At 44.4% G+C, this 14771-nt stretch overlaps 1 non-coding gene across 1 annotated transcript; it reads right to left on the minus strand.

Moving 5' to 3' along the window:
• Positions 1 to 3742: 3742 nt before the first annotated feature.
• Positions 3743 to 3816, minus strand: trnat-ugu (transfer RNA threonine (anticodon UGU)). The gene has a single exon. It is a non-coding gene; the product is annotated as a tRNA-Thr (tRNA).
• Between the last annotated feature and the right edge of the window lie 10955 nt (positions 3817 to 14771).

Consider the following 14771-nt stretch of genomic DNA (forward strand, 5'->3'; position numbering starts at 1 on the left):
TCTTCATTAGCACACCAACCGGCAAAGCTCAGAGGTCCTTCCCCTTCAGCAGCCAACTAACAATGAACATCTGTTCTTCCACTCCTCCTTTATATAAGGTTAGGGTTAGGGTTAGGCGGGAGGGCTTGAGCCCGTCCCCTGGATGGGGCAGGAGGAGCACGCTCCATCCCCCGGTAGTTCCTGCCACCCCGGTCCCCCTGTGATTGACGGAGGCGCTGGCATCTCCTCCCATAGCGGACCTCCGCCTAACCCCCCTTTAAAATCCTTCATCTGGATTTTTTATTTTTTACTTCGTTTTTAATGTCACCTTTGTTATTGTACTGTAATAAATGTTTTAGTTTTGTTTTATGAGAATGAAATGATGAATTGTGTGTTTTTAATCAGAAAAAATGAAATAAAACGAATTTAAATGAAATGGGTGTGTTTTTTTGGAAAAAAAACTTAGGGGTAAGAGTAAGGTTAGGGAGTTAGGGTTAGGGCTAGGGTTAGGGTTAGGGTTAGGGTTAGGGTTAGGGCTAGGGCTAGGGCTCGGGCTCGGGCTCGGGCTCGGGCTCGGGCTCGGGCTCGGGCTCGGGCTAGGGGTTAGGGTTAGGGTTAGGGTTAGGGTTGGGGTTAGGTTAAGGGTTAGGTTTAGGTTTAGGTTTAGGTTTAGGTTTAGGTTTAGGTTTAGGTTTAGGGTTAGGGTTAGGGTTAGGGTTTTGGCACTTAGGGAACACATTTAGTGTGATGTGCTTTATTGCTTGGCACACACATCCATTGTTCGAAAATGCACTTTATTCGCTCTGAAACACATTGTGAGCAAAGCATGACACAGCGTGTCATTGTGAGCCAGCGGAAGGTGCCGGGAGGCTCATTCCAAGTGTGCCTGACGCAGCTTCGCATCCCGTTCTATCTGCCACAGTTTCATGTGGCTGAGAAGCACTGCTGTGGAGTTAGAGCGAAAATGAGAAAAAGTGTTTCACTCGCTGTGATAATGTATTTTCAGCAACCTATAGGCTTTGTGGTAAAAATCTTCTCCATATATGGCACATGTGTGCCACATCCAAAAAAGCACTCCACTCGCTCAGAGAAGAAGGGTTAGGGTTAGTGTTAGGGTTAGGGTTAGGGTTAGAGTTAGAGTTAGAGTTAGAGTTAGAGTTAGAGTTAGAGTTAGGGTTAGGGTTAGGGTTAGGGTTAGGGTTAGGGTTAGGGTTAGGGTTAGGGTTAGGGTTAGGGTTAGGGTTAGGTTAAGGGTGAGGGTTAGGTTAAGGGTTAGGCGTGTAGGGCTGAGCCCCCCTGCCCCCTCTATTCGGGGGGCAGTAGAGAATGCTCTGGCCCCCCTCCAGTTGGGACCTCCCTCTTGTCAAGACTGGGAGATGGCCCTTTGCGGTCGTGTGTCCCTCCAGCGGGCACGGGCACGACGCCTCCCGTGCTGTACGAGTGTCCAATCCCCCTCCCTTGGGTCCATGTTGGTACACTGGGTATGAATTTGTATATATTTCTTTTATTATTTTTTATGTTTTGTGATTTTTTTCTTGGTTTTTAGATGATTTGTTTTTCATTTTTTTGATTTTTAAAAAAATTTAAAGAATGTAAGAATAAACAAGTAAACAAACACACAAACAAACAAGTAAACAAACAAACAAGTAAACCAAGTTCTTAAACAAAAGGAGACCTCAAAAGGCTTGGTGGGTGTGTCCTTGCGATGTTTCGGCCGCTATGGGCCTTCTTCAGGCAAACACACCACTAATCAATTCACTCAACTAATGCAGCTGGTGTTGATCCAACGAAAGCAAGGTACTTTTGGTTTTTTCGTTCTAAAAACCAAGAAACCACACGCCACCTGGGGACTTTCACCCCAGGATGTAACAGGTTGTATCAACCACAAAGTCTAAATTATTCCCCAAAATCCCACAGAACAAGATCGTGATTTCCAATTATAAAAGTATTTGTTTTTATTAAACAATTTAATTTAATCTTAAAATGAGTGACAAACCATGAATAATACAAATAAGGTGGTGATATGAGGCATTATCAAAAAGAAAAGAGGACTGGACTGGGGCTTACCACTACAGCGGCAACATAAAGGGAGGGATCCAAACCACACTGCACCCATGACTCAGCAAACCAAAAGTGGAAAAAAAGGGACCTGTATTGCCACTGCTTCAGCCATGGTGGATGGGGACGACTGAAGGAGTCAGATCTATGCCAAACCAGAGCGCCAAATTTAGGCGATTGGGGTCCCAACAGAGCCGAGCCACAGGGAACAAATACTCCAGGGCCAGGAGACAGAAAAGAGTAGAGAGCAAAGAGAGCCAAAACAGCAGCGAGGCCCACAGCGGCAAGTAATCGCCGTGCCTTGCAAAACAAACCAATTAAAGTAATCTATCATGAATCTTACAAAAAGGTAACAAAACTACAAATAAATATTTACTACCTGAGAGTAGGATTAGGATGTCACACAGTGGCAGGAGGAGGAAGCCCGCAGCCCAGACTCCACCAGCGATGGCTGGGAGAGAACGTGAATAAATACACCTCAGACAATTAGCAGGAGCCACAATTAAAAGGGCAGACAACTAAGCGTCTTACCCACAGAAAGCGCACCACGCGCACACAAGCCCGAATGAGACAGCCCGGCTTCCGGTAACAGCACGCTGCTAGAAGGAGCAACACTGGGGTCAACACAAGGCCCCTAAAACTGAATGAATTGAGGGAAGCATGGCATGCATACCTTTGTTTTGAAACCTGATCTCAAACCAGCGCTACACTGCCACACACGCCTGCCAGCTCTGAGAAGGAGGAAGAGGAAGCGGCAAGAAAGGGGCAGGTCCCTGAATTGCCACCTCCAAGATCGACTAAGGTCTTAAACTGTCCAAATGGACAAGCCAAATATCTTCTGGACAAAAAGAGTTCATGGTCAGACAAGACAAAGGTTGAGCCAGTCACCTGAACATTGGACGTTTGATCTGAGTGTTCAGAATTCAAGTCCCTGTTCAGGTGACCAGTGATAGGGTCTAAGGTCCACTTGCAAACACCTCCTTTTTGCCTTCAAAATACAAGGTCAACGGGACAATCCCTTGGTACTTTATGGAAACCAGTGAGGTGCCTGGCTTTTAACTGGAACTGGAAAGACTTGTGTAGCCCAGCACCTCACATGCTACCAGCTGATCCTTGACATCAGCTGTCGCAGACATTCGCGTCATTTGGGGAACTCATCCTGATCCGCGGTTACCATCGATTTGTATTTGAAGTCAAAGTATTTGCCATGCTTTCCTGGCTAACATAAGAAAATGGCTTGTCCTTTGAGCCGGACTTGAACCAGCGACCTTAGGATGCCAGCTTGAACAACTACAGTCCTCCGCTCTAGACAGGATTTGAAAACCTGAATTCATTTCTCTGAAGTCTCTCTGCTTCTCCGACGTCTCTCTTGCATCCTGATTGGCTGGCAGCAAATGTCAACACCACACACGCGGCCCCCACTTGGCAAGCGAGAATTCTACCACTGAACCACCAATGCCACGTGGGGACACACTGTAAGAGAAAAAAAATAAACTATGAAGTGGATGAGCCTCTGCAAAGTGGCGCTGAATGACAACACATCACAATGTCATGCTCTTTGGGTTCAAGCACCTTCTGGCGTAACGGGATCCACAACAATAATGTCAGCTGTGGATGCACCATTGACTCGTTTTTGAAGGGCAAGTGACGAAAAGAGGTACATGGGTCAGAAATCAGCTGCCAAAGTTTCACGGACTAAGCAGCCAGGCACTGCTGGGATTTGAACCCAGGATGTCCTGTTTACAAGACAGGCACTTTGACCAGCTAAGCCACAGCGCCAGCCGAGCAAGGCAATCTGGCAATGCTGCCTTTACTCTTCTAGACATAAACTGCTCCAACGTTGAGACAACGCCATTTGTCGTGTGTCATTCGGTCAGCAGGGGGAGAATCCCGCATATTTGGCACCGATACAAAGGGTTTACCAATTGGGAAGAATGCAAGGGCTCTCCAAAAGAGGCTCTCCAACACAAGTGTAACACGAGGGTCTAGAAATGGTCCCTGGGACTGACACAAATAACTAGGCTGTTCATCTGGACTAACTTAGAATAAAATGTATTTACAATTATTATAACGCTAGTTAATGTTCGAATAAAATGTAAATTCAATTATTATAGTGCTAAGTTATCAGCCTTAAATCCGTTTGCTTAGACAATAGACAATAGTCTTGAGTGTTTTGAAGCAGGAACATTCCATGACGCTGACCAGCAACTCCCAGCACCACTAATCTTGCAGGTGCCTGGGAATGCCAGCAGTGACCTTGAAGATGTTCCTGTTCATCATGCAAAATGTGCCAAGACAAGAACACATGCACAAAAAGTAATTATTCTCACACACACACATAGACAACAAGTACAGCTCGTGCAACTGCTTGCTTCCCCCTCCCCTTAGAGTTGCACGACCATGTATTAGGGACCTCCTAAAGAAAATAAAAAGAGAGGAGCATGAATGGCATACTCAGAGTGGAGCGGCATGTCACTGGGTATGTTGTTTCACTCTCCTCGCTGGGAGAAATTTAGAATTTCGTTGTCTGTCTCTTCTGTAATTAAGTGTTTTTACAAGTGTCACAGGAGTTTGAACCTGACACTAACATAACATAATAACCACATGGGAAACAAAACGCAGAGTGTATGAATGCCTTTTAAAAAGTGGGCTCTGGAGGGTCAGGATGGCCGAGCAGTCGAAGGCGCTGCATTCAGGTTGCAGTCTCTAATGAGGCGTGGGTTTGAGTCTGTTGTGGAAAAAAATTCCATCATCCTAAGAATGCTTGAAATAAATACATAACTCTGGCAGTTTTTATTACCTTTGCAAAACAAAGGGGTCAGACAACACACGGTATGCACGGCGGTCTGTAGGTGTCTGGCCAAGAGTGGTCTCTTGGCGGGAACTTTTATACTCCATAGCATGCAAATGAATTATATTACAATAGAAAAGAGACTTTCATGTCACTCCCCCGATGCCACCCTCATGTATGGGGGTTAGTCCATACACCCATTCTTCTGGCACGGTTTGTCACACCCATGCGAGGTAACCTCCTTGGGTCAACCATTTGGTGGGACCTCTTGATGTTCCCTGTCCCATGAAGGTAAAGCTTTGATCAAAGAATGACCTCCTCCGACACTGTCCCAAACCCCAGGTTACAGATAACCTCCTGCTGTGCCACCATCCTTGAAGGGACACTAATGTTGAAGCTCTACAATAGGCCGTAAAGTAATTCACACAATGTGTAACCTCTGTTATACCTGTGAAATATAATTTTTTCCATCACAAGTCCCACTTCTGACAGCTTCTTGCATCTTGAAGTGGCATCACCCTTCATTCTAAAGTGGCCGAGGCTGCTCCCACTGGGCAGTAAACCAGGGGTGCTTTTCAACATGACCTCTGCTGAAAAGTATACAAAGCAGACCTATTGCATCCTGGGTCTTGGGTTTCTCCAGAAAACACTCTTTGTTCTTCAACATGACCTCTGATAAAAAGTATGAAAACCAGAGTCATGGAAATACCAGTAGTGCTGGAATTAGAACCAAGGAGCCCCTCTTTACTAGGCATGTAATTTGACCAACTAAAGCATAGTGCCTGCGAAGCATGCAAACTTGACAATGATGCCTTTAGTAAAAAAGGATATCCTGTGCATCTGGCACCGACACAAAAACAGTTCCCCGATGGGGAAGAATGTTCATACAAGGGAGGGAGCCCAAACCCAAACACATGTGTCAATTGAGCGGCCCTGGGTGGGCTCGAACCATCAACCTCTCAGTTAACAGCCGAACACACTGACCAATTGCTCCATAGAGACCACATCCACATTCCTGCAGTAAGGTTTCAGTAAGTTTCCACTTCTGACAGAAATGTGCAAATACTCAAGTGCTGTCCACCTTAACTCTCAGGTGGTCTGTTACTTTTCAGGTGTCATTCTGAGTTCTGTCCTTTCGCAGGAAAAGAGCCTTTGTCCTTTTTCAACATGAGCTCTGGGTAAAAGCTTAGATACACTGCATTGGCCGGGAATGGGACCCGGGCCTCCCGCTTGGCAAATGAGAATGCTACCACTGAACCACCAATGCCTGCCTGAGGCTCCTAACTTTTAACTGGAACTGGAAAGGTTTGTGTAGCCCCGCACACAAACCAAGTGTCTTCCTCACAAGCACACCCAATGTGGGTCTCGAACCCAGGACCCTGAGAGTAAGATGCTCTCCCGACTGAGCTAACCAGGCCTTTTTCTACTGTAGATATAATTTTTTGTTTTTCTTTTCTATCGATGTGGCCATCTTGATGTTTGATCAATTCCACAGACAACCTTGTTTCGGAAGGAGCGTGACTTTCAGTCATCTGTAGTTCTACAAACTCTGACTCAGGCCACATCTTTGTACCCGACATTTCCAATTTATGATCACTCTGCAACTGCCCCTGAACAGACACCCATGTCCACCCTCTCTTGGGGAACATTTGACTAGACTCAATTAAATGACACACTAAAACCAAAAGACCATAGTTGGAATCCTCCCAACCCCGTTGGCATATCAGCGAGTATGTCCACACCCCGAGGTTATCAAACTCGCTCCCAAGGAAATGTTGGAACTCAGGAAAGCATTAAGAATGGCAAGAAGTAGGATTAAGAATCCTACACCTACCCTTTGAAGTAATAAGAGAAGCCTACCCTATGGTAGAAGATAAGATATGCCTTTATTCGTCCCTCAGTGGGGAAATTTGCAAGGTCCCGCAAGTTCGCCAACAGCAGGGGGAGTACCTCAGTATGTTTACAGACCATGGACCCCTCCTAAATTTAGATACATAGCCTTATCCATGCCAAAACCACACAACAACCTTGACCAAATCCTGACTGACATAACTGACTTGGTACATAATCACTGTCTCAACGGAACTGAATTAGCCCAACTGTTGACATTGACCACAGGCTCCAAGTATGGTGCTTTTTGTACGGCCATTTAGCCAATTTGGCCAAAGGAGAATTCAGAACACGCTCGTGGCCCATTACCATTTTTATGGTACCTGGCGACAATTACATATTAAGACCAGACAAGTGCAGTTGGGAGGTGACATACAACAAATGTTCACAGCATTAGGTCTGCAAAGTGTTCAGCTGATGCACATTTACTGGAAAGGAAAATGGGCTTTTGTCACGGTAGCCGTGCCGACACAAGCTAAAATGTTTCTCCCGCCAGGACAACACCCACATGAAATTCAAGCTTTGCTCGCAGACGAAAAAGAACCAGCTGGAATGAGCAATCTGCACCTCCAAGTCTGAGTTTATGGTTCTTGCCCAGAAAAGCATAGCTCACAGCCGTAATCGTATAGTGGTTCCTACTCTGTGTTGTGGCCGCAGCAACCCCGGCCGATTCAGGGTCATGGCAGGTGTGTGTTGCTTTTGTAATTGTATTGTCTGAAAAGACAAGATTGTCTGTCCACTTGAAGTGTGGTGATGTAAAAATACACTAGTTTTGACCACACCTGTATTTTTAGTAAACATTATTAGCATGCAATGAATCAAAGTATAAGGTACGATGTCGGAGATCAAGAACGCTTTTGTTGGGGAAAAAAAGCCATAACATATCATTTGGACATTTCTTGCATGTAGAGCAAGAACTCTAGCCTTTGAGTTGAAATCCCATAGCTGGTCTTCCACGTGACAGGTGGAGATACTGTCCACTATACTAATGAGGATTGTTGCTGAGTTGATGTGATGTCGACTGGCCAAATGGGAATTCAGAACAGGCTTGTTCCAGAAAAGCTCATTATTTCTGGAACAATTTTCCCTACAAAGGAGACATATTTGTCAATTTGGACAACAGTCAATTTGCCCCCACTTTGAGCTTGAGCACATTGTCGTGTTTCATTGTTTGTTTGGCAACTGCTTTGTGACTTCACCAGTCCCCTTAAAAGCCCCTGACTTCAGGTTTCCATGGTGTAGTGGTTATCACGTTTGCCTAACAACCAGTTCGAAACTGGGTGAAAGCATGGCCTATCAATTCCTTCCTTTACAAAAAGCAATGTGATGAATGGGAACAAGGATATGTGCTGTTTGTATACATTTGCATCTGTCCCCAGTTTTGACACACAATCCATATTTCCCGGCTGACTGATCGGGTGCATTTGCCTATAGACATGAGTAAAATACTATAATAAATATAACAACTACCATGCTAGCACCGAGCAAGATAGCCTAAAGTACCAAAAGTGTTAAGGCAGTCCCATCGTGTCCTCACGTCATGCCATGTTTGTATTTGCTTTTAGACATCAGTAAATTAGCTAAAACATTAACATGCTAAGAGTTAGCTTGGTGGCATCGAGCAAGAGTGCCTGAAGTTTAAAAATGCCAAGGTTGTCCGAGCAAGAGAGCCTGGCATACCAGAAGTGTTAAGGCAGTCCCATAGTGTCAAATAGTGATTCATTCCATGCGTTGATGTCAGGGAACATCAGAATTTAATACATGCTTTTATTGCCTCCATGGGAACAACACCATAAACAATGTTACTAAACATGTAGGGTCAATAAAAACAAAATAAACAAATATCTTTCATTGTTAAGAGGCGAGAATTCTACCACTGAACCACCAATGCCTGCATAGGTACGGTGGAATTGCGTTGCAGGTCACGGCTCAAAGGACCATTCGGTTCCTCATTCATGTCCGTCAAAAAATCCCAACAGCATACAGTGTCTTCTCCGAAGGGCCCCGAGGGTGCAGCGCAAACATAAAAGAACAGTGACATGGATGCATTCAGAGAACATCCCTGGGTGGGCTCGAACCACCAGCCTTCTGGTTAACAGCGGAGCGTGCTGACCGATTGCGCCACAGAGAATCCCAGCCATGCAACTTCTGTTCAGTCAAAGCCATACTAACTCATGCTATGCTTCCAACATCCCTTTGTTTTGGATGTGACTCGCATCTTCTGGCAACAATCGAGGCATTGTTACGCCAGGTCATCTTTAAGCGGTATCTGCGAATTGCTGTCACTCTGAAGTGACTGATGACAGAAATACGAATAAAACACATCAATAAATGACTTTATAGACTTTTGTTTCTGGTAAGTATGACACAATAAGATAAGGTGCTTGACTGGAGAAGGCAGGAGGACTTGGTTAGACCTAAGGCTGTTTTTGGCATAGAAATCGATATTGGGGATCAGATTAGTGTTTGGTACTTGGGAACATTTAATCACGAACTGGGTTTCTTCATTATTACAAGACAGCAGAAAAGTCTAGAGTACACGGCCAGGATTAGGATCGGGGTATTTGTCTGAGACTGAAGGATAGATCCTGGACTCAATTCCGATCCCAACATCTGTTCCTTGGATTCCTCTTCCTGAATTCCTTGGGGAATGCGGGTATCAATTCCGCTACTTCTCACATGCTAAGTGAACACTCTACCGTTTGAGCTAATTCTACTGATGTTGCATCGTTGGCAGAGAAAGTCCAGTCTCAGAACTATCTTGGTTCCTTTGCTGGAGTACATCAAAGCGACACTGTCTCTGCCTTTCTGAGTGTACACAAAAAGCAGTCCCTGGTGGTCTAGTGGCTAGAATTCGGCGCTTTCACTTCCGCTGCCCGGGTTTGATTCCCGGTCAGGGACATTTTGACTGGAGATAGAGTCGCCAGATGGTCAACCTCCCACCTGTAGGCGGACTCATCGCCTCCAGTACCGAGGCTACGTCGGCGACGAAGACAGTACGTGGCACAGACACAGCTTCGCCCTTCCCACATTTTTAGCTCCTACTGAAAAAGCAGAACCCCACCTTGCAGCTGAAATAGCTCCCGTGGGAGAGCGTTAGACTGAAGTTCTAAAGGTCTGTGGCTCAAGCCCCGGTTTCAGCACAATCCCTCAACTTGGCAAATTGTGTGAAAAGGCTTATTGGCTGTCTAAAAGCACCTGAACTTCATTCTTCAAAAGGCCACCCCATCCAGACAACGTGAGAGGAGGTTACAAGACTCCAAGGGCCCAACTTGAGTCCACTGAGACATCAGGGTGAGCCCGAGGGTGGCTAAAGTGTTTCTTTCACAGCTAGCTTTTAAACCTTTCAAGCTGTGATTGTGATTTCTTGTTTTTGTTCATTATTAAAAAGTCCATTATTTCTGGAACATGTTATATGTTATATGAACTACAATTTTCCCTCCAAAGGAGAAATCTTTGTCAATTTGAACAATTGTCAATCTTCCCCCACTTTGGACACATTGTCCTGTTTTATTGTTTGGCAACTGCTTTGTGATTTCGCCAGTCAAAGCCTCTTCCTCCAGGTTTCCATAGTGTAGTGGTAATCATGTTTGCCTAACACGCGAAAGGGCTCCAGTTTGAAATTGGGTGGAAACATGGCTGTTCAATTACTTCTATTACAAAAAAATTAAGGTGACAAATGGAAACAAGGATATGTGAATGACAGATGATGGTTTCAATCCATCGACCTCTGGGTTATGTGCTGTGAAAAAAATTCAAGATACTCCAGTATATTGGTTTGTTGTGTGAACTCTCACTATATAAGTTTCTCATGTAACCAACAAATATACTCAGACTCCAGTATCATTATGTTATGAAACTAACACACATGTGAAGAGTCCAATGTATGTTATGGGACTACACCATTGTATTGTCAAGACATGTTGTGATGAAAATTTACGAGCACCTGAGCACCACCCTGTTCAAAGGAATGTGTTGCATTCAGATAGCGATTTGACCAAACCAAAGATATATATTTTGAAGGCTGCGAACCTTGCCCGAGCCGTGACCCTTATGAAACAGGAAAATTAAGGGGCCCAGACTCATATTCAGCACATTCTAGCAGGGAAGTGAAACAGGAAGCAAACTAAACTGTCTCAACAAACTAACCCTATCTACGATGTAATCGCGAACTGTTTCTCTCCTTGTCACATGTTTTACTCTACACTTGACTTAATAAAAAGCAAACAAGGACAGCAGAGCTTCGACAGTTCGGAGGAGCGAGCATGAGAGTGTGCGCTTTGCTGTCCCTCGCGAGCAGAAAAGACGATCTTGACTGGTGTGAGTTTTGTTCTCTTGGCAAACTGAAAAGACTTGATGATGATGGTAATCTTCATGAGATTTCCCTGACATGGGCCCAGCACGTTTCCTCTGCGCCACTCTGCTGACACCTTTGTGCGGCTCCTTTTGAATGTCCTCTGTTGTCAGCGAACCCACAAGATCACAGTTTTTTCCTGATCACGGCACCGTTTTAGGTTGTGTGGATGAGTGGTCTAAAGCGCCTGATTATGGCTCCTTTCGCTCTGGAGGCACTGGTTGAAATCCCACAGCTGGCATTTTCCTGGCCAGGTCCATTATCCACGACTGGAATGATTTGGCTGTCAAGGACTGTCAAATTGTACAACACACCCAAGCACCTCATGAAGAGCAGAGTTATCCTTTTCCGGGTAAGAACCAAAAATTCCAACGCAGGGATGCAGATTGCTGCTCCCAGTTGCTTCCAATTAGTCTGCGAGCAAAACTCGAATTTTAGAGTCAGGTTAATTGAAAAGGTTGGCAAGCTAGCCAGGAGTTGAAACTAGAATCTTCTGATCCGCAGTCAGATGCGTTATCCTTTGCCCCACTATCCGTACAACAAAATGACCTGTAATTTAAGGTTAGGTTCTGGATTGTCACTGTTTCACCAAGAGTAAAATTGGGTCGAGTGAGAAGTACTTTTTAGACAAGACAACAACAAAAGCAACACACACCTGCCATGACACGGGGTTGATGTGGACACAACAACGAGTATGAACCACAATACGATTACAGCTGTAAGTTATCCTTTTGGATAAGAACCATTTACTCAGACTCGGAGGTGCAGATTGCTCATTCCAGCTGCTTCAAATTCGTCTGTGAGCAAAGCTTGAAATTTAGAGTCAGGTTAATTGTAAAGGTTCGCAAGCTAGCCAGGAGCTGAAACCAGAACCTTCTGATTTGCAGTGAGATGCGTTATCCTTTGCCCCACTATTCGTACAACAAAAGGACCTGTAGTTTAACGGTTAGGTTCTTGATTCACCTTTTCGCAAAGAGTAAAATTATGCAGTGCGCCACTAGCAAGGCAACAAAAGTCCCTGGAGTTTCAGGTTTGGTTCTGGATTGTCACTCATCTGCAAAGACAAAATTTGGGTCCAGAGAGAAGACAAAACAATAACAAAAGCAACACACACATGCCGTGACCCGGATTCGAACTGGGGTTGCTACGACCACAACACAGAGTACTAACCACTATACGATCACGGCTTTGACGGAGTAATCCTTTTTTGAAATAATAGCTTATAGCTGTAATTGTATCGTGGTTCGTACTCTGCGCTGCGGTTGCAGCAACAACAGTTCTAATCCGGGTCGTGGCAGGTGTATGTTGCTTTTGTTGTTGTCTTGTCTAAAAGGACTTCTCTCTCAACCCCATTTTACTCTTGGCGAAACAGTGACAATCTGGAACCTAACCTACTACTGGTATTTTTGTTTTGGGCTATTGACGCAATGGAAAACGTGCATGACAGCCTTTTCAATTGATTTGAGTCTAAAATTCAAGCTTTGCTCGCAGATGAATTTGAAGCAGCTGGAATGAGCAATCTGCACCGCTGAGTCTGAATTTATGGTTCTTGCCCAGAAAAGCATTGCTCAGCCGTAATCATATAGTGGTTTGGACTGTGTGTTGTGGCCGCAGCAACCCCAGCCGAATCAGGGTCATGGCAGGTGTGTTTTACTTTTGTAATTGTATTGTCTGACAAGGCAAGATTGTGTGTCCACTTGTGTGGTGTTAGAATAAAATGTAACTACAATTATTATAGTGTTAGTGATCACCCTTATATCCGTTTGCATAGACAATAGAAAGAGAGTTTTGAGTGTTTTGAAACAGGAACATTCTGTGAGCCTGACCAGCTACTCCCAGCACCACTGGTCTTGGAAGTGCCTGGGAACGATAGCAGTGAGTAGATGTTCCTGTTCATCATGCAAAAATGTGCCAAGATAAGAACACATGCACAAAAAGTAATTACTCTCACATACAAACACACACACACACACACACACACACACACAGACAAACAAGTACAGCTCATGCAACTGTTTGCTCTTAATCTTAATCTTAATCTTAATCTTAATCTTAATCTTAATCTTAATCTTAATCTTAATCTTAATCTTAATCTTGTCCTTTTAGGGTAAATTGTAGTTCATATAACATATTCCAGAAATAATGGGCTTTTCACACTCGCAAACGAGGGTTGAAAGGTTTAAAAGCTACCTGCAAAAGACACACCTTGATGTCTCCGTGGACTTGACTTGTGACTTTGCAGTCAATGGTTTGGCTTTTAATTTCCTCAAACATTGGCTGGAATGGTGGCCTTTTTCAAGAGTGAAGTTTAGGTCCTTTCAGCCAGTCAATAAACCTTTTCAAACTATTTGCCATGTGAGGACAAAAACAGGGATCATGCTTTAGATCTTCAGTCTAACGCTCTCCCAAATGAGATATTTCAGCCACGAAGGTGGGCCTCCGCTTTTTCAGTCTGGGCTCAAGGTAGGGGCAGTGTGAAGCTGTGCCATGTACTATGTTGCTGTGTACCTGGTACAGTGCGCTGTCATCTTGGGTTGGAATGTCCCCATGCTGGTCACGGGTGGGGAATACAGTACGTTGATGAGGATAAGTGGAACATAAAATGGATGGATTTCACTGGTTGAAGTTGTCAGCTACCACAAAAACGGTCATGGGCCATGGCCCTCTGTTCTGAATTCCCCTTTTTGTTTGGTATATATGAGGAAATTTACATTGCACAGCAGCAAAGGGGAGAGAACCAGTTAAACAGTAAAAAAATAAACAATCTAAGAATAAACAATATAAACAGCCTAAAGTAATAACAGTTTAACAGTGAACCTGCCCTTGTTTTTATTTTTTTAAAAACACAATTCTCAAAACAGCAGGATCAGTAAAGTTACATCAATTCAGACAGTGTGTACTTCAGGACCCAACACTTTGGTTAGCACTCTGGACGAGTGTTGTGACTTTCATCAATGAACCAACTCACCACGAACCGTCTTTGCCTGACCAAGCACCTGCTGCTGCTGCCACAACAAAACAAAGCAGACATCTCTCAGTCAGTGCTTTACAGCTCCTGTCTTGACCCCTCTGAGACAGGGGAAGATAGATGAAGAGCTTGCAAAGATGATAGCCATCGACTTCTAGCCATTTCAAATTGTGGAAGACAGAGGAGTCAAAAACTCAACCCCTCATATATTCCTCCATGTAGGAGGGTACAAACCCAGAGAGTCTGTGCATGAGAGAGAAGTAGCATCACTTAGGAGAAGGGAATACTATCTGCCCCAATGGCTGGATGGGACACAAAAAACAAATAAACAAACACAAAAAACCTCACGGTTGTACTGGACACCCATTGCATCATGTGACTAAACATTGTATTGTAAGACAGAGTTGGAATGAAAATTTACGAGCACCGGACCACTGATCCTGTTGTTTTGGGATTGTGTTTTTTGTTTTTTTTTAAAGTAAAAATCAGGTCAAAAAGCAGAGAGGGAAGTGACCACAGGGTCTCTCACACCCTAGACGAGAATCATCAGCTCGGCCAACAAGCCACGGTATGGACAAATAATACCTGTGGTCCAAGACCAAGGAGATGCACACACAGGAATAATTCTCTTTCCTACTATTATAAATAAGCAATGTGACATGGTAGTGTACGGGATGTCTGTAGGCTGGTGCAACACGCCCGAGCACCTCATGAAGAGCAGAGTTATCCTT

The sequence above is a fragment of the Doryrhamphus excisus genome, linkage group LG7 (genome assembly GCF_037039965.1).
Source record: "Doryrhamphus excisus strain RoL-2023G ecotype Guam linkage group LG7, RoL_Dexc_Guam_v1.1, whole genome shotgun sequence".
Classification (NCBI taxonomy): Eukaryota; Metazoa; Chordata; class Actinopteri; order Syngnathiformes; family Syngnathidae; genus Doryrhamphus; species Doryrhamphus excisus.